Below are 26,300 nucleotides of genomic sequence, written 5' to 3'. Positions count from 1 at the left end.
AAAAACCTCTATCAAGGTTTTGTATACACACTGTAAGTATGTAGGTAGTATCTAATAACATTCATAACAACATGTAATATTTACATATTTTCATCACTTTAACAATGGAGTCAATGAGAGTCTCTCTAATCCGCCTATAAAATACTATGAAAAAACCTCCATCAAGGTTTTATATACAGACTGCAAGTATATATGTAGTATCTAATAACATTCATAACAACATGTAACATATTTTCATCACTTTAACAATGGAGTCCATGAGAGTAGCTCTAATCCGCCTATAAAATACTACGAAAAAACCTCCATCAAGGTTTTATATACAGACTGCAAGTATATATGTAGTATCTAATAACATTCATAACAACATGTAACATATTTTCATCACTTTAACAATGGAGTCCATGAGAGTAGCTCTAATCCGCCTTTGAATTACTCTGAAAAACCTTCATCAAGGTCTTATACACAGGCTGTAAATATATAGGTAGTATTTAATAACATTCATAACAACCGTACACCTCAGTCATATAACTTGGTAGTTGACACATGCTAACTGTTGTAGCTAACTTTGCTGCCGTCCACCTCAGAGTCATAAAACTTTGTAGTTGACACATACCTATTTTAGCAAATTTTGTAGCCGTACACTTCAGTCATATACTGTAACTTGGTAGTTGATACATGCTAACTGTTTTAGCAAATTTTGTAGCCGTACACCTCAGTCATATAACTTTGTAGTTGACACACGCTATCTGTTTTAGTTAATTTTGCAGCTGTGAACCTCAGTGATGTAACTTGGTAGTTGACACATGCAAACCGTTAGCATGCTAACTTGTTTTATTTTTATTTTTTTGCTATTTTTACAGCCCTACACCTCAGTCATATAACTTGGTAGTTGACACATGCTAATTGTTGTTGCTAACTTGTAGCCGTAGACCTCAGAGTCATATAACAATGTAGTTGACACATGCTAACTGTTTTAGCTAATTTTGCAGCTGTGAACCTCAGTGATATAACTTGGTAGTTGACACAATCAAACCGTTAGCATGCTAACTTCTTTTATTTTTTATTTTTTTGCTATTTTTACAGCCCTCAGTCATATAACTTGGTAGTTGACACATGCTAACTGTTGTAGATAACTTTGTAGCCGTAGACCCCAGAGTCATATAACAATGTAGTTGACACACATGCAAACCGTTAGCATGCTAACTTTTTTTTATTATATTTTTTTGGCTAATTTTACACCTACAGGGTCATGTAACTTGGTACTTGACACACGCTAACTGTTAACATGTTAACTTTGACATATTTGAGGATTGTCTTTAATTATTTAACAGAAAGATTTAAACAACACATCATCCATTTTTTTCAAATATTTTTTTTTTCAATCCATTCAAAATTAAACGTGTAAGTTAAGTATTGCTGGCGCTTTTTGGGTGTTTTTAGAGACTTTATGGGTGCAACAGAGTAGTCCTACTATCTGCATTGTTAGCCGCCTCGTACTTGCCATATTTTACGACTTAGAATGAAAAAAAAAAAACATGTTCTTGTCTTGCATGAGGGCTGTGAATAAGAGGCAACTTTCCAGGAAAACAGTGCAGTTCCCCTTTGGTGTCAGCAAAATATGTGCCTTGGTCCCGGACCAAACGCAGCCTAAGGATCTCCAATGGAACGTTAAGAAGACCCTGGTGATATTTTGTGACATCTTGTCCATCCCGAGGTCTTTTTCTTTTCGAATGGACCTCCATGTGGTTGTGAAAATAATCCCAGTCCTGGATGAGACCTTGTCCTGTACTATAACATTCCTGGCATTCCTCTGCGCCAGCACCACACCAGGAAGAAAAATGTCAAAGTGAGGCTCGCTGTGTGTGTGCTGACAAACCTTTAGCAGAAGAATCCGCCTGTGACTCTCCCATGACGGCCGTGTGTGTGCGTGCGTGTGTGTGCTACAGGTTGACAGTTTGCAGTGTGTGGGTGTTGCGGCCGTTTCTGAGCTGTCACCGCACGTCAGGAGAAGAAAATGTGTATGTCGTAACGTGTCCTTGTCGCCTTACAAACGCTGGAATGTGTGGAATGAGACTCCGGGCAAAAAAAAAAGACTAACGGTTGCATATTCACTATTTGCATGCGCAAAAAAAAACAACATTGGCATGTTCTCCTGAACAGGCGTGAGAATTTGATTGTTTTTAATGGGGACTTTTACCAATCATTCACAATCCTTATGCAAGACAAGAAAACACGTTTTTTCTTTTTTTTTTTAATGTATTCTAACTCGTAAAATATGGCAAGTAAGAGGAGGCTAACAATGCAGTCCTCTAAAAAAAAAAAAAAACATCCAAAAAGTGCCAACAATACTCCATTAAATGTCTTGACCTGAATATTAACAAGTATTAACCGTATTAATGCATGTTAACTGTTATCATGTTATTGTTGGCATAATTTTTCAACCTAATTTGGAAGTTTTTTTTAAATTTTGCTATCAGTTAAAGTTAAAGTACCCATGATAGTCACACACACACACACACACACACACACACACTAGGTGTGGCAAAATTATTCTTTGCATTTGACTCATCACCCTTGAATACCCCCTGGGAGGTGAGGGGAGCAGAGGGGAGCAGAGGGGAGCAGAGGGCAGCAGCGGTGGTCGCGCCCGGGAATCATTTTTGGTGATTCAACCCCTAATTACAACACTTGATGCCGAGTGTCAATCAGGGAAGTAATGAGTCCCGTTTTTATAGTCTTTGGTATTACTCGGGGTTTGAAAAACACATGTTTTTTTTTTGTTGTTTTTTTAATGGACTCTAGCTCGTAAAATATGGAAAGTAAGAGGTGGCTTAGAATGCAGCTAATATGAATACATTATTCCCCTCTAAAAAAACATCCAAAACAGCGCCAACAATACCACATTTACATGTCTTGACCTTAATATTAACAAGTATTAGCCATACAAACACATTTTAACTCTTAGCATGTTATTGTTAGCATTCTAGTTTTTTTGTTAACCTAATTTGATAGTTATATACCTAAGAATCAAATATTGAGTTGTTTTTTTTAATTTTGCCAATCATTACCAATCCTTACGTAAGACAATAACATCACATGTTTTTCTTTTTTAATGCATTCTAACTCATAAAATATGGCAAGTAAGAGGTGGCTTACATTGCAGCTAATATGAATACATTATTCCCCTCTAAAAAACATCCAAAACAGCGCCAACAATACCACATTTACATGTCTTGACCTTAATATTAACAAGTATTAGCCATATTAACACATTTTAATCGTTAGCATGTTATTGTTAGCATTCTAGTTTTTTTTATTTACCTAATTTGATGGTTATATACCTAAGAATGAAATATTGAGTTGTTTTTTTTAATTTTGCCAATCATTCCCAATCCTTATGTAAGACAATAACACCACATGTTTTTCTTTTTTAATGCATTCTAACTCATAAAATATGGCAAGTAAGATGTGGCTTACATTGCAGCTAATATGAATACATTATTCCCCTCTAAAAAAAACATCCAAAACAGAGCCAACAATACCACATTTACATGTCTTGACCTTAATATTAACAAGTATTAGCCATATAAACACATTTTAACTCTTAGCATGTTATTGTTAGCATTCTAGTTTTTTTTGTTTACCTAATTTGATAGTTATATACCTAAGAATCAAATATTGAGTTTTTTTTTTTTAATTTTGCCAATCATTCCCAATCCTTATGTAAGACAATAACACCACATGTTTTTCTTTTTTAATGCATTCTAACTCATAAAATAGGGCAAGTAAGAGGTGGCTTACATTGCAGCTAATATGAATACATTATTCCCCTCTAAAAAACATCTAAAACAGCGCCAACAATACCACATTTACATGTCTTGACCTTAATATTAACAAGTATTAGCCATATTAACACATTTTAATTGTTAGCATGTTATTGTTAGCATTCTAGTTTTTTTGTTTACCTAATTTGATAGTTATATACCTAAGAATGAAATATTGAGTTGTTTTTTTTAATTTTGCCAATCATTCCCAATCCTTATGTAAGAGAATAACACCACATGTTTTTCTTTTTTAATGCATTCTAACTCATAAAATATGGCAAGTAAGAGGTGGCTTACATTGCAGCTAATATGAATACATTATTCCCCTCTCAAAAAACATCCAAAACAGCGCCAACAATACCACATTTACATGTCTTGACCTTAATATTAACAAGTATTAGCCATATTAACACATTTTAATTGTTAGCATGTTATTGTTAGCATTCTAGTTTTTTTTGTTTACCTAATTTGATAGTTATATACCTAAGAATGAAATATTGAGTTGTTTTTTTTAATTTTGCCAATCATTCCCAATCCTTATGTAAGACAATAACACCACATGTTTTTCTTTTTTAATGCATTCTAACTCGTAAAATATGGCAAGTAAGAGGTGGCTTACAATGCAGCTAATAGGAGTACATTATTCCCCTTTAAAAAAAAAACATCCAAAAAGTGCCAACAAAACTCCATTTATATCTCATGACCTGAATATTGACAAGTATTAGCCATATTAACGCATGTTAATTGTTACCATGTTATTGTTAGCATTCTAGTTTTTTTTTGTTTACCTAATTTGGTAGTTATATACCTAAGAATAAAATATTAAGTTATTTTATTTTATTTTGTCTGTCATTTACAATGCTTACGTAAGACAAGAACACACATGTTTTTCTTTTTTTGACGTGTTCTAACTTGTAAAATATGGCAAGTAAGAGGTGGCTAACAATGCAGCTAATAGGAGTACAGTATTTCCCTTCAAAAAAAACATCCAAAAAGCGCCAACAATACTACATTTACATGTCGTGACCTGAATATATACCAAGTATTAGCCATATTGGTAACGCATGTTAACTTTTAGCATATTAATGTTAGCATTCTATTTTTTTTAACCTATTTTAGTGGGTATATACCTCAGAATGAAATGAGTTATTTTTTTGGATTTTTTTTAGAATTTTGCCTATCATTAACAATCCTTACGTAAAGCAAGAACACATATGTTTTTATTTTTTTTATGCATTTTAACTCCTCCAATATGGCTAACAATGCAAATAATTAGAATACACCATTTGACCGTAAAACCCCCAAAAGCTCCATCAATACTCTATATGTCGTGACCTGAATATTAACCGAGTATTAGCGAATAACTACTTTTAGCAGCGCCGTAATCACAGAGCGCTAACTAGCTCATGTTGCTGTATTTACATTTTGAGCTGCTGCATGGCTTCTGAGTTGGTGTAAGTTAATTCTCAATGATAAATCATGCCTCTCACCTGGATAGTAGGACGTTGTGGACATGAACCCACAAGGTGGTCAACTTTGACATCCGACTTAGACCCGGTAACGGCTGGAAAGATGTGGTGGAAATGTCGGGGATTTAACCCGGGGCCTCATCCTGTTCGAGACGCCAATTTTATGTGGTGGAAAAGTCTGAATCTTAAACAGGAACAATAGAGAGTTTGTTACAACCGTTTTAATTACTCACAATCAGATAGTACAAAGTTGGATTGAATCAATAGGTTCACACAGACAATGTCTTTGAAGACGAAAATGGTGCACCCTCGTGAAGGAATTAAGAAAGAGCGCACATCAGGCTTGGTCTTCCCTTCTTATTTATACGCTCCATGATGGCCCGATCCTAACAACTTATGTTACTGTCCAATGTTCAGGGTGACTTGACCTCTTATGTCGTGTCACCCAACGAAATTTTCCACTACAAAGACACGAAAAGACACTCGTTTTTTTTTTTTAACCCTTAGTCATTAAGACTGCCATGATTAGTAGTGGGGGCTTCACGGTGGCAGAGGGGTTAGTGCGTCTGGCTCACAATACGAAGTTCCTGCAGTCCTGGGTTCAAATCCAGGCTCGGGATCTTTCTGTGTGGAGTTTGCATGTTCTCCTCGTGAATGCGTGGGTTCCACTTCCAAAGACATGCACCTGGGGATAGGTTGATTGGCAACACAAAAAATTGGCCCTAGTGTTTGAATGTGAGTGTGAATGTTGTCTGTCTATCTGTGTTGGCCCTGCGATGAGGTGGCGACTTGTCCAGGGTGTACCCCGCCTTCCGCCCGATTGTAGCTGAGATAGGCGTCAGCGCCCCCCGCGACCCCAAAAGGGAATAAGCGGTAGAAAATGGATGGATGGATGATTAGTAGTGTTGCTGTTGTTGAACGGAAATATTACATGTTATTATGAATGTTACTAGATACTACATATATACTTACAGCGTGTATATAAAACCTTGATGGGAGTTTTTGGATGTTTTTAGAGCGCTTTATAGGCGGAATAGAATGACTCCTATTGACTCCATTGACATTTATTTACGACTTAGAATGCTTAATAAAATAAAAACGTATGTTCTTGTCTTACATAAGGATTGAGAATGATGGACAACCTGTTTTAAATCAAGTTTGTTGTATTCTAGTGATGTTTTTTTGTAAAAAACACAAATGATAAAAGGTCAAAGTTGAGTACTGAGGAGTTTATGTTTTTCTGGATTGATGAAAAGACCAACAACGCTCTGCAAATCTGTCACGTCTATGGTCATGTTTGGTTGTTTTTTTTGGACAATCGGTCCCTATGTTTGCACTTCCTGGTTTGTTTTGTTGCCGTGGCGACTCATTAGTTTTCACATTGTCCTCATGTCACGCCCCTGTTTGCACTAATCACCTGTATTATTTAAACCTGTAGTTGCCAGGTGGTTAGCCTGGCAACTTTACCTCAACTCCCTTATGCCATGCCTGTTAGCCACACTGTCCATAGTTTCCCTCCTGTCCATGCCACGTAAGTTTTTGGTTTTCTTTATGTCACAGTTATTGAGTTTTGTTTCTTTTGTCCATAGTCATGGCTTTGTGCTAGTCTTTGATTCATAGCTAAGTTTTGTACTTCCGTCCTCGTGTGCGCCTTTCTGTTTGCCTTTTTGAGTTATAGTGTTAGAAATATATATATACTTACATTCTCGTCTCGCTCGTGCCAACTTTCCTTTGCCTCAGAAAACAACCCACCCCATAGTCCAGGGGTAGGGAGCCTATGGCTCTAGAGCCAGATGTGGCTCTTTTGATGACTGCATCTGGCTCTCAGATAAATCTTAGCTGACATTGCTTCACGCGATAATTATGAATAATTTCGCTGGTAATCACAGTGCTAAAAATAACGTGCAAAATTAAAAAAAATCCCATGCATTTAAATCCATCCATCCGTTTTCTACCGCACCTGTTCAAGAAGTCGCATTAATGGTAAGAAGTATTTTATGTCACGATGGGGGGGGTTGCAGCTTGCTGCGGGGTCGTTCTCCCAGGAAGGCAGGCGGACTACTTGGGACATGGCATTTAGGTAAAAACATGATTTAATTTTAACTAAAAAAATATACAAACAAAAATCGCTCACAGCGGAGGCACAACTTGGGCTAAAAAACAGAGCTAACGCATAAACTAACTAAGAACATAAATCAAACAAAACTTACTTGGCATGGCATGAAGCACGAAACTATGGCAAGGCATGAAACAAGTCAGCACAGGGCGACTGACTGGCAAAGACGAGCTTAAATGTTGCCTCTGATTAGTGCTCGGGAAGCAGGTGAGCGGGCATTTTGTCCACCAGAGACAGGTGGACAAAATGAGTAACCAAGGAAACCAGACAAGGGAGTGGAAAAAAACAGGAACTTAAAGAGTCCAAAGGACAAACAGCACATGGCCGAACAAAAACATGATCAACAGACATGACAATTTATCTATTATTGGTTAGCTTCAGAATAACAATGTTACTAAAAAGAATAAGAGACTTACTATACTCTAAAAATGTTGGTCTTACTTAAAAATGCACGCATTTAGTTGTATTCAGTGTTAAAAAATATGATATGGCTCTCAGGGAAATACATTTTGAAATATTTGGCTTTCATGGCTCTCTCAGCCAAAAAGGTTCCCGACCCCTACCATAGTCCAAGTCATGACAAAATCACTTTAAGATATGTACAGTTCCCACCTAAAAATGTTCCCGTGCAAACACAAAGCAAGTTTTTTAAGTCCTTTTTAAATAAAAGTGTATCAGCAAATATCGGCGTGCACTTGCAAAAACAGCAATGCTGACATCCCTCATTTTTACCCATAATGCCCGAAGCGACCCATCACTAGAGGACTGTTGTTTAATCCAGCTTTTTATCCATTTTTTTGTTGTTGTCCCTACTCCAAAACCCATTGCTAAGTCGAGCAGCATTGTCCAACGGACCTTTTCAGCAGCCTGTTTTTTTTTCTCTTCTTGCCCTGGGACCCGGCTTCAGCTATGTGGCATCTGAAGAGGGAAGAAAGCCAGCGCTCAGAGAAGTAGAGGAAGAAAGGAGGAGGTTAGAGGTGAGAGACAACCAAGAGAGAAGTGGCCGAGGAGATTGAAGGGGGAACCCTGGAAGGGGGTCCGTGAAGCTCCCAGCGAGACGGAGCGGCCGGGGGAAGGACGGCCCAGCTTCAGCCGGAGACGGAGGAGTCGGGGTGGAAGGTTGAGTGGCTCGAAAACAGATTGAAGTGACGCTGCCAAGGCCAGGGAAACATTAGGGATGCTTGTGTGTGTGTGAGGCTTCTCAACAATGATTGTCGTTCTCTAACTGGAGTATGCAATTCCGCCAGGGATTGCGTGTGAACGCCTTGTGTGCACAAGCCGGCGAACCGAAAAGCTTGAAAGTCCAGGGTGAGCGGAGTGTGTGTATGTTGGAATGCTTCGAATCGGTCGAGAAATGTGGGATATAGGGAGGTTTGTATATTGGCCATTCATTGTCAATGGGGAATAAATTCCTGGTAATTCCGGGTAATCAGGGAATTTTTTGGAACCAACAATCATGCTGGCTTGAATTTCCAGGGTGAGAGGAGAGTTTGGATGTTGGAACGCTTCGAATCGGATGAAAAATGTGGGATATGGAGAGGATTGCGTATTGATAATTCATTGTCAATGGGGAAAAAAATCCTGGTAATTAGGGCATTTTCCCAAACCAAGAAACATGCTGGCTTGAATGTCCGAGGTGAGCGGGGTGTGTGGATGTTGGAACGCTTCGAATTGGTCGAGAAATGTGGGATATAGGTAGGTTTGTATATTGGCCATTCATTGTCAATGGGGAGTAAATTCCTGGTAATTCCGGGTAATCAGGGAATTTTTTGGAACCAACAATCATGCTGGCTTGAATTTCCAGGGTGAGAGGAGAGTTTGGATGTTGGAACGCTTCGAATCGGATGAAAAATGTGGGATATGGAGAGGATTGCGTATTGATAATTCATTGTCAATGGGGAAAAAAATCCTGGTAATTAGGGAATTTTCCTGAACCAAGAAACATGCTGGCTTGAATGTCCGAGGTGAGCGGGGTGTGTGGATGTTGGAACGCTTCGAATAGGTCGAGAAATGTGGGCTATGGAGAGGTTTGTATATTGGCCAATTATTGTCAATGGGAAGAACATTCCTGGTAATTCTGGGTAAAAAGGGAATTTTGGAACCGAGAAACATGCCGGCTTGAATGTCCAAGGTGGAGCGGAGTGTGTGGATGTTGGAACACTTCAAATCGGTCAAGAAATGTGGGCTATGGAGAGGTTTGTATATTGGCCATTCATTGTCAATGGGGAAAACAATCCCTGGTAATTCCGGGTAATCAGGGAATGTTTGGAACCAACAATCATGGTGGCTTGAAATGTCCACGGTGATTGGAGGATTTGGATGTTGGAACGCTTCGAATCGGTCGAGAAATGTGGGATATGGAGAGGTTTCCGTATTGACCATTCATTGTCAATGGGGAGAAAATTCCTGGTAATTAGGGAATTTTCGGAACCAAGAAACATGCTGGCTTGAATGTCCAAGGTGAGCGGGGTGTGTGGATGTTGGAACGCTTCGAATAGGTCGAGAAATGTGGGATATGGAGATGTTTGTGAATTGGCCATCCATTGTCAATGGGAAGAACATTCCTGGTAATTCCTGGTAAAAAGGGAAATTTGGAACCGAGAAACATGCCGGCTTGAATGTCCAAGGTGGAGCGGAGTGTGTGGATGTTGGAACACTTCAAATCGGTCGAGAAATGTGGGCAATGGAGAGGTTTGTATATTGCCCATTCATTGTCAACGGGGAAAACAAACAATTCCTGGTAATTCTGGGTAATCAGGGAATGTTTGGAACCAACAATCATAGTGGCTTGAATTGTCCACGGTGATTGGAGGGTTTGGATGTTGGAACGCTTCGAATCGGTCAAGAAATGTGGTATATGGAGAGGTTTGCGTATTGACCATTCATTGTCAATAGGGAGAAAATTCCTGGTAATTAGGGAATTTTCGGAACCAAGAAACATGCTGGCTTGAATGTCCAAGGTGAGCGGAGTGTGTGGATGTTGGAACGCTTCGAATCGGTCAAGAAATGTGGTATATGGAGAGGTTTGCGTATTGACCATTCATTGTCAATAGGGAGAAATTTCCTGGTAATTAGGGAATTTTCGGAACCAAGAAACATGCTGGCTTGAATGTCCAAGGTGAGCGGAGTGTGTGGATGTTGGAACGCTTCAAATAGGTCGAGAAATGTGGGATATGGAGAGGTTTGTATATTGGCCATCCATTGTCTATGGGAAGAACATTCCTGGTAATTCCGGGTAAAAAGGGAATTTTGGATCTGAGAAACATGCCGGCTTGAATGTCCAAGGTGGAGCGGAGTGTGTGGATGTTGGAACACTTCAAATCGGTGAAGAAATGTGGGCTATGGAGAGTTTTGTATATTGGCCATTCATTGTCAATGGGGAAAACAATTCCTGGTAATTCCGGGTAATCATGGAATGTTTGGAACCAACAATCATGCTGGCTTGAATTTCCAGGGTAAGAGGAGAGTTTGGATGTTGGAATGCTTCGAATCGAATGAGAAATGTGGGATATGGAGAGGTTTGCGTATTGACCATTCATTGTCAATGGGGAGACAATTCCTGGTAATTAGGGAATTTTCGGAACCAAAAAACATGCTCACTTGAATGTCCAAGGTGGAGCGGAGTGTGTGGATGTCGGAACGCTTCGAATAGGTCGAGAAATGGGGGATATGGAGAGGTTTGCGTATTGACCATTCATTGTCAATGGGAAGAAAATTCCTGGTAATTAGGGAATTTTCGGAACCAAGAAACATGCTGGCTTGAATGTCCAAGGTGGAGCGGAGTGTGTGTATGTTGGAACGCTTCGATTCGGTCGAGAAATGTGGGATATAGGGAGGTTTGTATATTGGCCATCCATTGTCAATGGGGAGAACATTCCTGGTAATTCCGGGTAAAAAGGGAATTTTGAAACCGAGAAACATGCCGGCTTGAATGTCCAAGGTGGAGCGGAGTGTGTGGATGTTGGAACACTTCAAATCGGTGAAGAAATGTGGGCTATGGAGAGTTTTGTATATTGGCCATTCATTGTCAATGGGGAAAACAATTCCTGGTAATTCCGGGTAATCATGGAATGTTTGGAACCAACAATCATGCTGGCTTGAATTTCCAGGGTAAGAGGAGAGTTTGGATGTTGGAATGCTTCGAATCGAATGAGAAATGTGGGATATGGAGAGGTTTGCGTATTGACCATTCATTGTCAATGGGGAGACAATTCCTGGTAATTAGGGAATTTTCGGAACCAAAAAACATGCTCACTTGAATGTCCAAGGTGGAGCGGAGTGTGTGGATGTCGGAACGCTTCGAATAGGTCGAGAAATGGGGGATATGGAGAGGTTTGCGTATTGACCATTCATTGTCAATGGGAAGAAAATTCCTGGTAATTAGGGAATTTTCGGAACCAAGAAACATGCTGGCTTGAATGTCCAAGGTGGAGCGGAGTGTGTGTATGTTGGAACGCTTCGATTCGGTCGAGAAATGTGGGATATAGGGAGGTTTGTATATTGGCCATCCATTGTCAATGGGGAGAACATTCCTGGTAATTCCGGGTAAAAAGGGAATTTTGAAACCGAGAAACATGCCGGCTTGAATGTCCAAGGTGGAGCGGAGTGTGTGGACGTTGGAACAGTTCAAATAGGTCGAGAAATGTGGGCTATGGAGAGTTTTGTATATTGGCCATTCATTGTCAATGGGGAGACAATTCCTGGTAATTCCGGGTAATCAGGGAATGTTTGGAACCAACAATCATGCTGGCTTGAAATGTCCACGGTGATTGGAGGGTTTGGATGTTGGAACGCTTCGAATCGGTCGAGAAATGTGGGATATGGAGATGTTTGATTATCGACCATTAATTATCAATGGGGAGAAAATTCCTGGTAATTCGGGAATTATATATTCGATATATGTGAAGAGTAGTGTGTGTGAATGGTGGAAAGGTTGCCAAAATGTTCTATTTTGGTTTCATCTGACCAGAAGACATTCTCCCAATCCTGTGCTGTATCATCCATGTTTCCATTTTGGTATAAACTCAACTCGTCGTGTTTGGAGGAAGAAGAATACTGAGTTGCATCCCAAGAACACCATACCTACTGTGAAGCATAGGGGTGGAAACATCATGCTTTGGGGCTGTTTTTCTGCTAAGGGGACAGGACCATTGATCCGTGTTAAGGAAAGAAAGAATGGGGCCATGTATCGTGAGATTTTCAGCCAAAACCGCCGTCCATCAGTGAGAGTTTTGAATGGTTGACCAAATACTTATTTTCCACCATAATTTACGAATAAGTTCTTTAAAATTCCTACAATGTGAATTCCTGGATTTTTTTTTCACATTCTGTCTCTCACAGTTGAAGTGTACCTATGATGAACATTACAGACCTCTGTCATCATTTTAAGTGGGAGAACTTGCACAAAATACTTTTTTGCCCCATCCACGAATCTTTCATCCTCGCTCAAATTAATGTTGAAATCATCGCTTTCTCGGTCCGAATCGCTCTCGCTGCTGGTGGCCATGATTGTAAACAATGTTCAGATGTGAGGAGCTCCACAACCTGTGACGTCACGCGCACATCGTCTGCTACTTCCGGTACGGGCAAGGCTTTTTTATTAGCAGCCAAAAATTGCGAACTTTATCGTCGATGTTCTCTACTAAATGCTTTCAGCAAAAATACGGCGGTATCGCGAAATGATCAAGAATGACACATAGAATGGACCTGTTTAAATAAGAAAATCTCATTTCAGTTGGCCTTTAAATCCTACTGAATAGCTCTTAATCTTCTTCCCTTTATGCGATTTCAAATGACCGGTATTGAAATCAGCCTTCTCCATTTTGAAAATGTGAATTTGTGATGTGAATTATATTTATATAGCGCTTTTTCTCTAATGCTTTACATAGTGAAACCCAATATCTAAGTTACATTTAAACCAGTGTGGGTGGCACTGGGAGCTGGTGGGTAAAGTGTCTTGCCCGAGGACACAACGGCAGTGACTAGGATGGCGGAAGCGGGAATTGAACCTGCAACCCTCAAGTTGCTGGCACGGCCGCTCTACCAACCGAGCTAAACCGAATACAGGGGAAGTGTCACTCGTGTTTGACCCGGCGGTAATACTAAGCATGCGCTAATTATTTTGCGAAGCGAGTTTGACCCGGCAGTAATTCAAGTCAGGCGCATACTATATGCCCGGCGGCAATTCAAGGAAATACGGTAGTATTTATTGTAAAGTTGGTAAATATGTTGGGTAGTAGCCACCAAAAATATGATTACATTGTGCACAGAGTACTGCAGTGAAAAGTGAAGTGAATTGTGAATTATATTTTATATAGCGCTTTTTCTCTAGTGACTCAAAGCGCTTTACATAGTGAAACCCGATATTTAAGTTACATTCAAACCAGTGTGGGTGGCACTGGGAGCAGGTGGGTAAAGTGTCTTGCCCGAGGACACAACGGCAGTGAATAGGTTGGCGGACGCGGGAATCGAACCTGCAACCCTCAAGTTGCTGGCACGGCCGCTCTACCAACCGAGCTAAACCGAATACAGGGGAAGTGTCACTCGTGTTTGACCCGGCGGTAATACTAAGCATGCGCTAATTATTTTGCGAAGCGAGTTTGACCCGGCAGTAATTCAAGTCAGGTGCATACTATATGCCCGGCGGCAATTCAAGGAAATATGGTAGTATTTATTGTAAAGTTGGTCAATATATTGGGTAGTAGCCACCAAAAATATGATTAAATTGTGCACAGAGTACTGCAGTGAAAAGTGAAGTGAATTGTGAATTATATTTTATATAGCACTTTTTCTCTAGTGGCTCAAAGCGCTTTACATACTAAAACCCAATATCTAAGTTACATTCAAACCAGTGTGGGTGGCACTGGGAGCAGGTGGGTAAAGTGTCTTGCCCAAGGACACAACGGCAGTGACTAGGATGGCGGAAGCGGGAATTGAACCTGCAACCCTCAAGTTGCTGGCACGGCCACTCTACCAACCGAGCTATGCTAGAAGTTCAACAGCATGCGGCAGATTCCGGACCTCTGCCTGCATTGAATCAGGAGTCAGCTGGCCATGCTGTTTGAGGTGCACCTCTGGGGAACACGCACCATTGACTGGCTTTGTTTTGACATCTGTGGCCCGGCTCGGCAGGAAGGAGCGTGCCAGACGCTCCCAAGTCCAGCCCGCCGTCAGGTGGTACTGGTTAGGCAGGGGCGTCCGACGCTGGCCATGCTGTGGGAACGCTGGCAGAGGAGTGTGCAGCGTTTACAGCGGAGGTACAGTTGTGATCGAAATTATTCAACCCCCACACAATTTTTGGTGTTTTAGCAAGTTGGACATTTATTCCGTATTTTTTTTTATAGTTTATCAAATAAAGATGCATTAAATAGACAAATGCGACTTGAATTACAACATTATATTTTGTAACATACCAAACAGTGTCATTTCTCTTAATATCTCATTGACAAAATTATCCAACCCCTTGAAGATCATAACTCAGGGGTAGGGAACCTATGGCTCTAGAGCCAGATGTGGCTCTTTTGATGACTGCATCTGGCTCTCAGATTCATCTGAGCTGACATTGCTTAACACGATTAGTAATGAATAATTCCTCCAGTAATCGGTGTTAAAAATAACGTTTAACATATAAAACATTCTTATGCATTTTAATCCATCCATCCGTTTCCAACCGCACCTGTTCAATAAGTCACATCAATGGTAAGAAGTCCATCCATCTATTCTCTACCGCTTGTCCTTTTTGGGGTCGCGGGGGTTGCTGGAGCCTATCTCAGCTGCATTTGGGCAGAAGGCGGTGTACACCCTGGACAAGTCGCCACCTCATCACAGGGCCAACACAGATAGACAGACGACATTCACACTCACATTCACACACTAGGGACCATTTAGTGTTGCCAAAGAAGTATTTTATTTATTATTGGTTAGCTTCAGAATAAAAATGACTCAAAATATGAGACTTATACTCTAAAAATGTAGGTCTTACTTAAAAAATTTCATTTCATTTCATTTCATTTTTATTTATCTCATTCATTGATGTGCATTTAGAACGATAAATAATTATATCACAATTATACAATTTAAATTCACACAATTCCTGAGAAGGAGCAGGATGAAGAAAATCTTATAATTTCCTGCCCCCTTTGACATAATACATTATCTTACTTCATGAATATCATTTAAGCCGACACATATATCCAAATGTGATGAAACAATCAAAAACAAAAAACACAAGAAAAACACAACAAGTGCAAAACTTCATAAAGTATAAACCAAACCAAGAAAATAATAGTAATAATATAATATACACCTCACGGAAAGTTACAGAGCAAATACCAAACCAGACAAAAAATAAGTAAAATAATAAATAAAAAACAAAATGTAAACACTTATGGCTGTCCATATGATTTTATCGTTCTATCTTTATATATTTTTTTCAATTGGAATATATTTTTACAGTTTTTTATCTCGTTGTGAAGAGAATTCCACAATTTTACCCCCACCACTGATGTACACATTTGCTTTAAAGTTGTCCTTGAATATTGTTGTTTGAAATGACCTTTTCTTCTATGCTCTGTATTCTCAGAAGTGATGACAAACTTTTTTTGTAAATTTGCTGGTAATGTTTTACTTCTAGCCTTAAACATGACACACAATGTCTGTAGCTTTACTAGCTCCTGTAGTTTCAATAGTCCAGAGTTAATAGATAAAATGTTAGTGTGTTCTAAGTAATCTACTTTATGAATAATCCTTATAGCTCTTTTCTGTAATTGATACAATGCCTTTATGTTACTCTTATATGTGTTCCCCCACACTTCCACACAGTAGCTGATATATGGCAATATAAGTGCACAATACAATATGCGCATTGCTCTATAATCTAACATATATTTGACCTTGTTTAATATAAAAATACTCTTAGACATCTTTTTTCGTACATGTGCAATATGAGATTTCCATGTCAGACCATCATCCAGTATCACTCCTAAAAATCTAAGTTCAGAAACCCTTTCAATATCAATTCCATCTATCGACAGTTTGATGGTGTCCTCTCTTTTCCTCTTACCAAAAATCATAAACTTTGTTTTTTTTACATTTAATGATAATTTGTTGACATCAAACCATCTCTTAAGTTTAATCATTTCCTGTTCAATGCATGCATTTAGTTGTATTCAGTGTTAAAACATATGATACGGCTCTCACGGTAATACAGTTTAAAAAATTTGGCTTTCATGGCTCTCTCAGCCAAAAAGGTTCCCGACCCCTGTCATAACTCTTAAGAACAGAATTTGAATAAGGTCTTTTCAATCAGGTGTTGAAAACACCTGTAGATGTGATTACAACCATAACGAGCAACAATTAAACTGATTGAAAAAGACTGTGACGCTCAGCTTCTTGTAGATCAGGGTTCGGGAACCTTTTTGGCTGAGAGAGCCAAAAAGCCAAATATTTTAAAATATATTTCCGTAAGAGCCATATAATATTTTTTTTTAACACTGAACACAACTAAACGCGTGCATTTTTAAGTAAGACCAACATTTCTAGAGTATAATAGGTCTCTTATTCTTTGTAATAACATTGTTATTCTCAAGCTAACTGTGGAGGGGGCGTGGCCTGCGGGCCTGCAGCGACAGGTGCGTAGATGGCCCACCTGGGCCTTGTTATCTAAACACCTGTCGCTCTGTTATAAGCAGCAGCCAGGAGGAGAGACTGGGTTGGGGCTGGAAATACTATTTCTGGAAACGTATTGAAAAATAAAACAATTTTGTTACCCTGAAACAGGCTCTCATGTCGGTGCTTGGGGGTTTGAAGAACCCCCAGGAGGGCAAGCCCCACACTAACTAATAATAAATAAATAACTTCTTACCATTAACGCAACTTCTTGAACAGGTGCGGTAGAAAAACGGATGAATGGATTAAAAATGCATGAGAATGTTTTATATTTTGAACAATATTTTTAACACTGTGATTACAAGTGGAATTATTCATTAGTTATCATGTTAAGCAATGTCAGTTCAGATTTATCTGAGAGCCAGGTGTAGTCATCAAAAGAGCCACATCTGGCTCTAGGGCCATAGGTTCCCTACACCTGTTGTAGATGGTCAATGGTGTATTTGCAACATGGTGAAGTCCAGGGAGTGGTCAAAGAAGTCAAGAGTAGAAGCATTTAAGTTTCACCTTAAAACTCATTTGTATACTCTAGACCAGGGGTGGGGAACCTATGGCTCGGGAGCCAGATGTGGCTCTTTTGATGACTGCATCTGGCTCTCAGGTAAATTTGAGCTGACTCTGCTTAACACGATAAATAATGAATAATTCCACTTGTAATCAGTGTTAAAAATGATGTTCAAAATATAAAACATCCTCGTGCATTTTTAATCCATCCATCCGTTTTCTACCGCACCTGTTCAAGAAGCTGCGTTGATGGTAAGAAGTTATTTATTTATTATTGGTTAGTGTGGGGCTTGCCCTCCTGGGGGTTCTTCAGACCACCAAGAACCGACATGAGACCCTGTTTCAGGGTTACAGTATAGTTTCATTTTTCAATAAGTCTCTCAGTTGCTTTCCAGCAATTGTCTTTTTCTCTTTCGTTCTCGCTCGCACTCTGGCTCAAGCCCCGACCCCGTCTCTCCTCCTAGCTGCTGCTTATAAACAGAGCGACAGGTGATTAGATAACTAGGCCGAGCTGGGCCATCTACGCACCTGTCGCTGATTTCGAGGACGATCTTACTTAAAAATGTACGCGTTTAATTGTGTTCAGTGTTGAAAAAAATATTATATGGCTCTTACGGAAATACATTTTCAAATATTTGGCTTCTTGGCTCTCTCAGCCAAAAAGGTTCCCGACCCCTGTTGTAGATGGTCAATGGTGTATTTGCAACATGGTGAAGTCCAGGGAGTGGTCAAAGAAGTCAAGAGTAGAAGCATTTAAGTCTCACCTTAAAACTCATTTGTATACTCTAGCCTTTAAATAGACTCCCTTTTTAGACCAGTTGATCTGCCGTTTGTTTTCTTTTTCTCCTATGTCCCACTCTCCCTTGTGGAGGGGGTCCGGTCCGATCCGGTGGCCATGTACTGCTTGCCTGTGTATCGGCTGGGGACATCTCTGCGCAGCTAATCCGCCTCCGCTTGGGATGGTTTCCTGCTGGCTCCGCTGTGAACGGGACTCTCGTTGCTGTGTTGGATCCGCTTTGGACTGGACTCTCGCGACTGTGTTGGATCCAATATGGATTTAAATTTCACAGTATCATGTTAGACCCGCTCGACATCCATTGCTTTCATCCTCTCCAAGGTTCTCATAGTCATCATTGTCACCGACGTCCCACCGGGTGTGAGTTTTCCTTGCCCTTATGTGGGCTACCGAGGATGTCGTAGTGGTTTGTGTTGTGGTTTGTGCAGCCCTTTGAGACACTAGTGATTTAGGGCTATATAAGTAAACGATTGATTGATTGATTGAAGAGAGGAGGTAATTTCTCTTCATAAGAAAGGATATGGATATTAGAAAATAGCAAAGACATTACACATTCCAAGAGACACAGTTGGGAGCATAATTCACAAGTTTAAAGCTAAAGGCACAATGGAAACACTACCTGGGCGTGGTAGAAAGAGGATGCTGTGTGCGTACAGTGGTGAAAACCCCGTGGGTAACAGCTGAGGAACTACAACAGGACATTGCAGAGGGGGGAACGCAGGTTTCGTCCCAGACAATAAGGCGCGCACTACGAGATGAAGGCCATGGCAGAACTCCCAGGCGCACCCCACTTCTGACTACCAGGCACAAGAAAAATAAACTCCAGTATGCCAAAAATTATCTGGACGAGCCCCAAAGGTTTTGGGAAACTGTTCTATGGAGTGATGAGACAAAAGTGGAACTCTTTGGGCCTATGAATCAAACTTATGTCTGGAGGAGAAAAAAAGAAGCTTACAAAGAGAAGAACACCTTGCCTACTGTTAAGCATGGTGGGGGGTCAATCATGCTCTGGGGCTGTTTCTCTGCCTCAGGTACCGGGAATCTCCAGCGCGTTCAAGGCATTATGAATTCTACTTCCTAGCAGAATATATTAGCTGCAAATGTCACGAAATCAGTGACGAAGCTGAGGCTTGGGAGACGTTGGACCTTCCAACAGGACAAGGATCCCAAGCATACCTCCAAATCAACATCAGAGTGGTTGCAGAAGAAGGGCTGGAAGACTCTGGAGTGGCCTTCACAGTCGCCAGACCTAAATCCTATAGAAAAGCTGTGGTGGGACTTGAAGAAGGCAGTTGCAGCACGCAAGCCCAAGAATATGAATGAACTGGAGGCCTTTGCCCAAGAGGAACGGGCTAAAATACCTGTAGATGGTTGCAAGAAGCTTGTGTCCGCTTATGTATCACCTTTGAAGGATGTCATTACTGCCAAAGGGTGTTCTACTAAGTACTAAAGATGCATGGAACTAGGGCAGGGGTAAGGAACCTATAGCTCTAGAGCCAGATGTGGCTCTTTTGATGACTGCATCTGGCTCTCAGATAAATCTTAGCTGACATCGCTCAATGCGATAATTATGAATAATTTTGTTGGTAATCACAGTGCTAATATCCATCCATCCATTTTCTACCGCTTATTCCCTTTTTTGGGGTCGCGGGGGGTGCTGGCGCCTATCTCAGCTACAATCGGGCGGAAGGCGGGGTACACCCTGGACAAGTCGCCACCTCATCGCAGGGCCAACACAAAAAGACAGACAACATTCACACTCACTTTCAAACACTAGGGCCAATTTAGTGTTGCCAATCAACCTACACTGCTAATAATAACGTGCAAAATATAAACCATTCTCATGCATTTATATCCATCCATCCGTTTTTCTACCGCACCTGTTCAAGAAGTCGCATTAATGGTAAGAAGTATTTTATGTCACGATGGGGGGGTTGGAGCTTGCTGCGGGGTCGTTCTCCCAGAAAGGCAGACGTACTACTCGGGACATGGCATTTAGGTAAAAACATGATTAAATTTTAACCAAAAAAATATACAAACAAAAATCGCTCACAGCGGATGCACAACTTGGGCTAAAAAACCAAACTAGCGCATAAACAGACCAAGAACATAAATCAAACAAAACTTACTTGGCATGGCATGAGGCACGAAACTATGGAAAGGCATGAAACAAGTCAGCACAGGGCGACTGACTGGCAAGACGAGCTTAAATGCTGCCTCTGATTAGTGCTCGGGAAGCAGGTGAGCGGGCATTTTGTCCACCAGAGACAGGTGGACAAAATGAGTAACCAAGGAAACCAGACAAGGGAGTGGAAAAAAACAGGAACTTAAAGAGTCCAAAGGACAAACAGCACATGGGCAAACAAAAACATGATCAACAGACATGACATTTTATTTATTATTGGTTAGCTTCAGAATAACAATGTTATTAAAAAGAATAAGAGACTTATTATACTCTAAAAATGTTGGTCTTACTTAAAAATGCTCGCATTTAGTTGTATTCGGTGTTAAAAAATATGATATGGTTCTCACGGAAATACATTTTGAAATATTTGGCTTTCATGGCTCTCTCAGCCAAAAAGGTTCCCGACCCCTGAACTAGGGGTTGAATCATTTTGTCAATGAGATATTAAGAAAAATGTCCTTTTTTGGTATTTTGTAAAATACAGTGTTACAACTTAAGTTGCTTTTGTCTATTTGACACATCTTTATTTGATATGACTATAAAAAAAATACGGAATAAATGTCCAACTTGCTAAAACACCAACAGTTTGTGAGGGTTGAAGAATTTTGTTCACAACTGTATGGTGGAAGTGGTAAACGTTCATGCACCTGAAATGAATTAAAAACGCTGTCGACCTGCGCCAATCGCACAAAAGCAACATTTCTGCAGATGGATGACTTTGGTTTGCTCGGTGGGATGCAACAATTTGGATGTATTTCTGCTTACGTCTTTAAAGCCCTGTTTGGTTGCAGTTTCAGTCTGGTGTTGATTATAAGCACTTTGGAACCGCAGCAAGCATTTCTTCTTTAAAGCCCGTTGCCGTTGTTGAGAACAAGCACGCAGAGAAGATCCCAGCATCCTCCAGCATTTCATTGGCTACCTTCACGCTGCGGTAACGTTTTTTTTCTTCCTCATATGTAACTTTTTCTGGGCGGTGTGGACAGACCAAACCACACGGAATCTGATCCTTCTTCCGCATCGGATGTGGGTCACTTCTACTTGTGCTCCGTACGTTCATCTTAAAGGGGAACCGCACTTTTTTTAATGGAATGTTGCCTATCGTTCACAATCATTATGAGAGAGAAGACCACAGATGTCCTTTTTGTTTTAGGATTTTAAAGATGATTAAAAACACTTGCAAAATGCAAAGTCATCATAGTAGCGTTCAAAGTCTCTAAAACAACTTTAAAACCCTTCATCAACGTTTTATATACACACTGCCAGTATATATTTAATGTATTAACAGTATGTACAATATACATACTGCAATGTAGTAACAGACACTTCCATAACAATATGTAATATGATTTATATACACACTGCAATTATATATATATGATGTAGTAACAGACACTTTCATAACAAAATGTAATATGTTTTATATACACACTGCGAGTATACATGTTATATATATATATATATATATATATATATATATATATATATATAATGTAGTAACAGGCACCTTCATCCATCCATCCATCCATTTTCTACCGCTTATTCCCTTTCGGGGTCGCGGGGGGTGCTGGCGCCTATCTCAGCTACAATCGGGCGGAAGGCGGGGTACACCCTGGACAAGTCGCCACCTCATCGCAGGGCCAACACAGATAGACAGACAACATTCACACTCACATTCACACACTAGGGCCAATTTAGTGTTGCCAATCAACCTATCCCCAGATGCATGTCTTACCTTCATAACAATATGTAATATGTACAATATACACACTGCAAGCATGCAGTATGTATAATGTAGTAACAGACACTTTCATAACAATATGTAATATGTTGTGTATACACACTGCAATTATATATATATATATATAAAAAATGTAGTAACAGACACTTTCATAACAATATGTAATTTGTTTTATATACCACTGCAAGTATATATATAATTTAGTAACAGACACCTTCATAACAATATGTAATATGTAGAATATACACACTGCAAGTATGCATTATATATAATGTAGTAACAGACACTTTCATAACAGTATGTAATATGTTTTGTATACATACTGCAAGTATGTACATAATGTAGTAACAGACACTTTCACAACAATATGTAATTTATTTTATATACACACTGCGAGTATATATGTGTATATATATATATATATATGTATATATATATATATATAATGTAGTAACAGGCACCTTCATAACAATATGTAATATGTACAATATGCACACTGCAAGCATGCAGTATATATAATGTAGTAACAGGCACTTTCATAACAATATGTAATATGTTTTGTATACACACTGCAATTATATGTATATAAAAAATGTAGTAACAGACACTTTCATAAAAATATGTAATTTGTTATACATACACACTGCAAGTATATATATAATTTAGTAACAGACACCTTCATAACAAAATGTAATATGTTTTGTATACACACTGCAATTATTTATATATATAAAAAATGTAGTAACAGACACTTTCATAACAATATGTAATTTGTTTTATATACACACTGCAAGTATATATATAATTTAGTAACAGACACCTTCATAACAATTTGTAATATGTAGAATATACACACTGCAAGTATGCGTTATATATAATATGTAATATGTACAATATACACACTGCAAGCATGCAGTATACAGTATATAATGTAGTAACAGACACTTTCATAACAATATGTAATATGTTTTGTATACACACTGCAATTATATATATATAAAAAATGTAGTAACAGACACTTTCATAACATTATGTTATTTGTTTTATATACACACTGCAAGTATATATATAATTTAGTAACAGACACCTTCATAACAATATGTAATATGTTTTGTATCCACACTGCATTTATATATATGTATATAAAAATGTAGTAACACACTTTCATAACAATATGTAATTTGTTTTATATACACACTGCAAGTATATATATAATTTAGTAACACACCTTCATAACAATATGTAATACGTAGAATATACACACTGCAAGTATGAATTATATATAATGTAGTAACAGACACTTTCATAACAGTATGTAATATGTTTTATATACATACTGCAAGTATATATATAATGTAGTAACAGACCCTTTCACAACAATATGTAATTTGTTTTATATACACACTGCGAGTATATATATATATATATATATATATATATATATATATATATATATATATATATATACAGTATATATAATGTAGTAACAGGCACCTTCATAACAATATGTAATATGTACAATATACACACTGCAAGTATGCAGTATATATAATTTAGTAACAGACACTTTCATAACAATATGTAATATGTTTTATATACACACTGCAAGTATATATATAATTTAGTAACAGACACCTTCATAACAATATGTAATATGTAGAATATACACACTGCAAGTATGCATTATATATAATGTAGTAACAGACACTTTCATAACAGTATGTAATATGTTTTATATACATACTGCAAGTATGTACATAATGTAGTAACTGACACTTTCACAACAATATGTAATTTTGTTTTATATACACACTGCGAGTATATATATATGTGTGTATATATAATATATATATATACTGTATATAATGTAGTAACTGGCACCTTCATAACAATATGTAATATGTACAATATACACACTGCAAGTATGCAGTATATATAATGTAGTAACAGACAATTTCATAAAAATATGTGATATGTTTTGTATACACACTGCAATTATATATATATATAAAAAATGTAGTAACAGACACTTTCATAATAATATGTAATTTGTTTCATATACACACTGCAAGTATGTATATATATATAATTTAGTAACAGACACCTTCATAACCATATGTAATATGTAGAATATACACACTGCAAGTATGCATTATATACAATGTAGTAACAGACACTTTAATAACAGTATGTAATGTGTTTTATAAACATACTGCAAGTATGTACATAATGTAGTAACAGACACTTTCATAACAATATGTAATTTGTTTTATATACACATTGCAAGTATATATATAATTTAGTAACAGACACCTTCATAACAATATGTAATATGTAGAATATACACACTGCAAGTATATATATAATGTTGTAACAGACACATTTTAAACTATATGTAATATGTTTTTATATACACACTGCCATTATATATTTAATGTATTAGACTTATACTTAGACTTCCTTTTTATTGTCATTCAAATTTGAACTTTACAGCACAGATAAGAATGACATTTTGTTACATAAGCGAATGGTGCATATATAATTAAATAAATATATATAAATAATATATAAATATATGTATAAAATATATAGATATATATAAGAAAGTAAATAGATTACTGTACAATAAATAGATTAAATGATCAAATAGTCATAATCAAACAGTTGACATTGTTGCATGGAGATGGCCTAAAAACATATTTTTTAAATTGATTCTTACAAAAAAATAGAAAATCGATTTAGAATAAGAATTGTTATTTGGTTGTGAATCGATTATTTTATTTTTTTGTGCACCGTTATTAAACACGATAACTTGAATGTCTTCCTATGTTTGATTTATGGCGTTCATCACCTCCACTCCGACTGCAAAGTCCTTGCACGCGTGAAAAGGTTTGGCGTCGGTCTCCCCTTTTCGCGCGTCTTCTCTCCCAGTTCCCACGCCGCCCCCTTACCTGACTCGCCTCCTTTTTCAATCAAGTCCTGGCCCCGCCGCCATTGGCCGCCCAGACCATGTGACCTACATCGGCCCTTTCCAGATTGCTCTCCAGTTTTCCCATGGGAGCTGCCTGCAGAGTCAGCGCGGTGTGTGTGTGGGTGGGGGTGGGGAATGGGGGGCCGGGGGGGGATCCCCCACAACCAACCCCCCTTTTCTCTACCTCCTCTCCAATATCCCCCCTTTTTTTTTTTTTTTCCACCACCTCCCATCCTTTGAAACACAGTATCACACTTTAGATGGCCTTTGTTGTCACAGCAAGGAGCATTCTTTCTCCGCCACGGCCACACGGAGTGTGAGAATGCCCCAACAAACCCCCCCCCCTCGGCAACAAAAGAAAGAGACGACATGTTGCAAAAAAAAAATTTTTTTTAGAAAGGGTCTTTTTGCTGCTTAATTGCTCAGCGTCCGTTTGATCTCAAGTCTGTCGTTTTATCGCCTGCTGATTTGAAATAAGGTAAAAACAGGGCGATGAGAGGAAATCCATATATGGACATCGTGATTTGTTGAAGGACTTACTACATGTTAGGTACATTATGTAAGTTGTTTACAAAAGTGAGTTGAAAAATAAAAGTGACATAGATTGCCGTAAAATATATCACACTATATTAGTGTTATAATGACACCGATATTTTAGTACAGGTGCTGACATTATTTCAGTACTTTTTGGTACTTTTCTACTATTACCTACTCAGTGGCCCTAGTGCTTTGTTGTTCAACCTTTTTTTAAGCCAAGGCACATATTTTTATCTTAAAAAATGAGAAGGCACACCACCAGTAGAAAACATCCGATACTGACAGTAAAAAGTTGTTGTCGTAATTGTTGGGTATGACTTTAAACCTTTTTTCAGTGATGTCAACATTTTTTTTAATTCAAGTACCCCCTAATCAGAGCAAAGCATTTTTGGTTGAAAAAAAAAGAGATAAAGAAGTAAAATACAGCACTATGTCATCAGTTTCTGATTCATCAAATTGTATAACGGTGCAAAACATTGCTCATTTGTAGTGGT

At 38.6% G+C, this 26,300-nt stretch overlaps 1 protein-coding gene across 1 annotated transcript in view; it reads left to right on the top strand.

Moving 5' to 3' along the window:
* Positions 1-26,300, top strand: part of exd3 (exonuclease 3'-5' domain containing 3) — a 172,294-nt gene that overhangs the window by 134,358 nt on the left and 11,636 nt on the right. The gene's annotated exons all lie outside the window — the stretch shown is intronic.

Source organism: Nerophis ophidion, linkage group LG08, assembly GCF_033978795.1.
Source record: "Nerophis ophidion isolate RoL-2023_Sa linkage group LG08, RoL_Noph_v1.0, whole genome shotgun sequence".
In the NCBI taxonomy this organism is placed as follows: domain Eukaryota; kingdom Metazoa; phylum Chordata; class Actinopteri; order Syngnathiformes; family Syngnathidae; genus Nerophis; species Nerophis ophidion.
The sequence above is the reverse complement of the archived record's forward strand: the minus strand, read 5'-3'. Positions and strand labels throughout refer to the sequence as shown.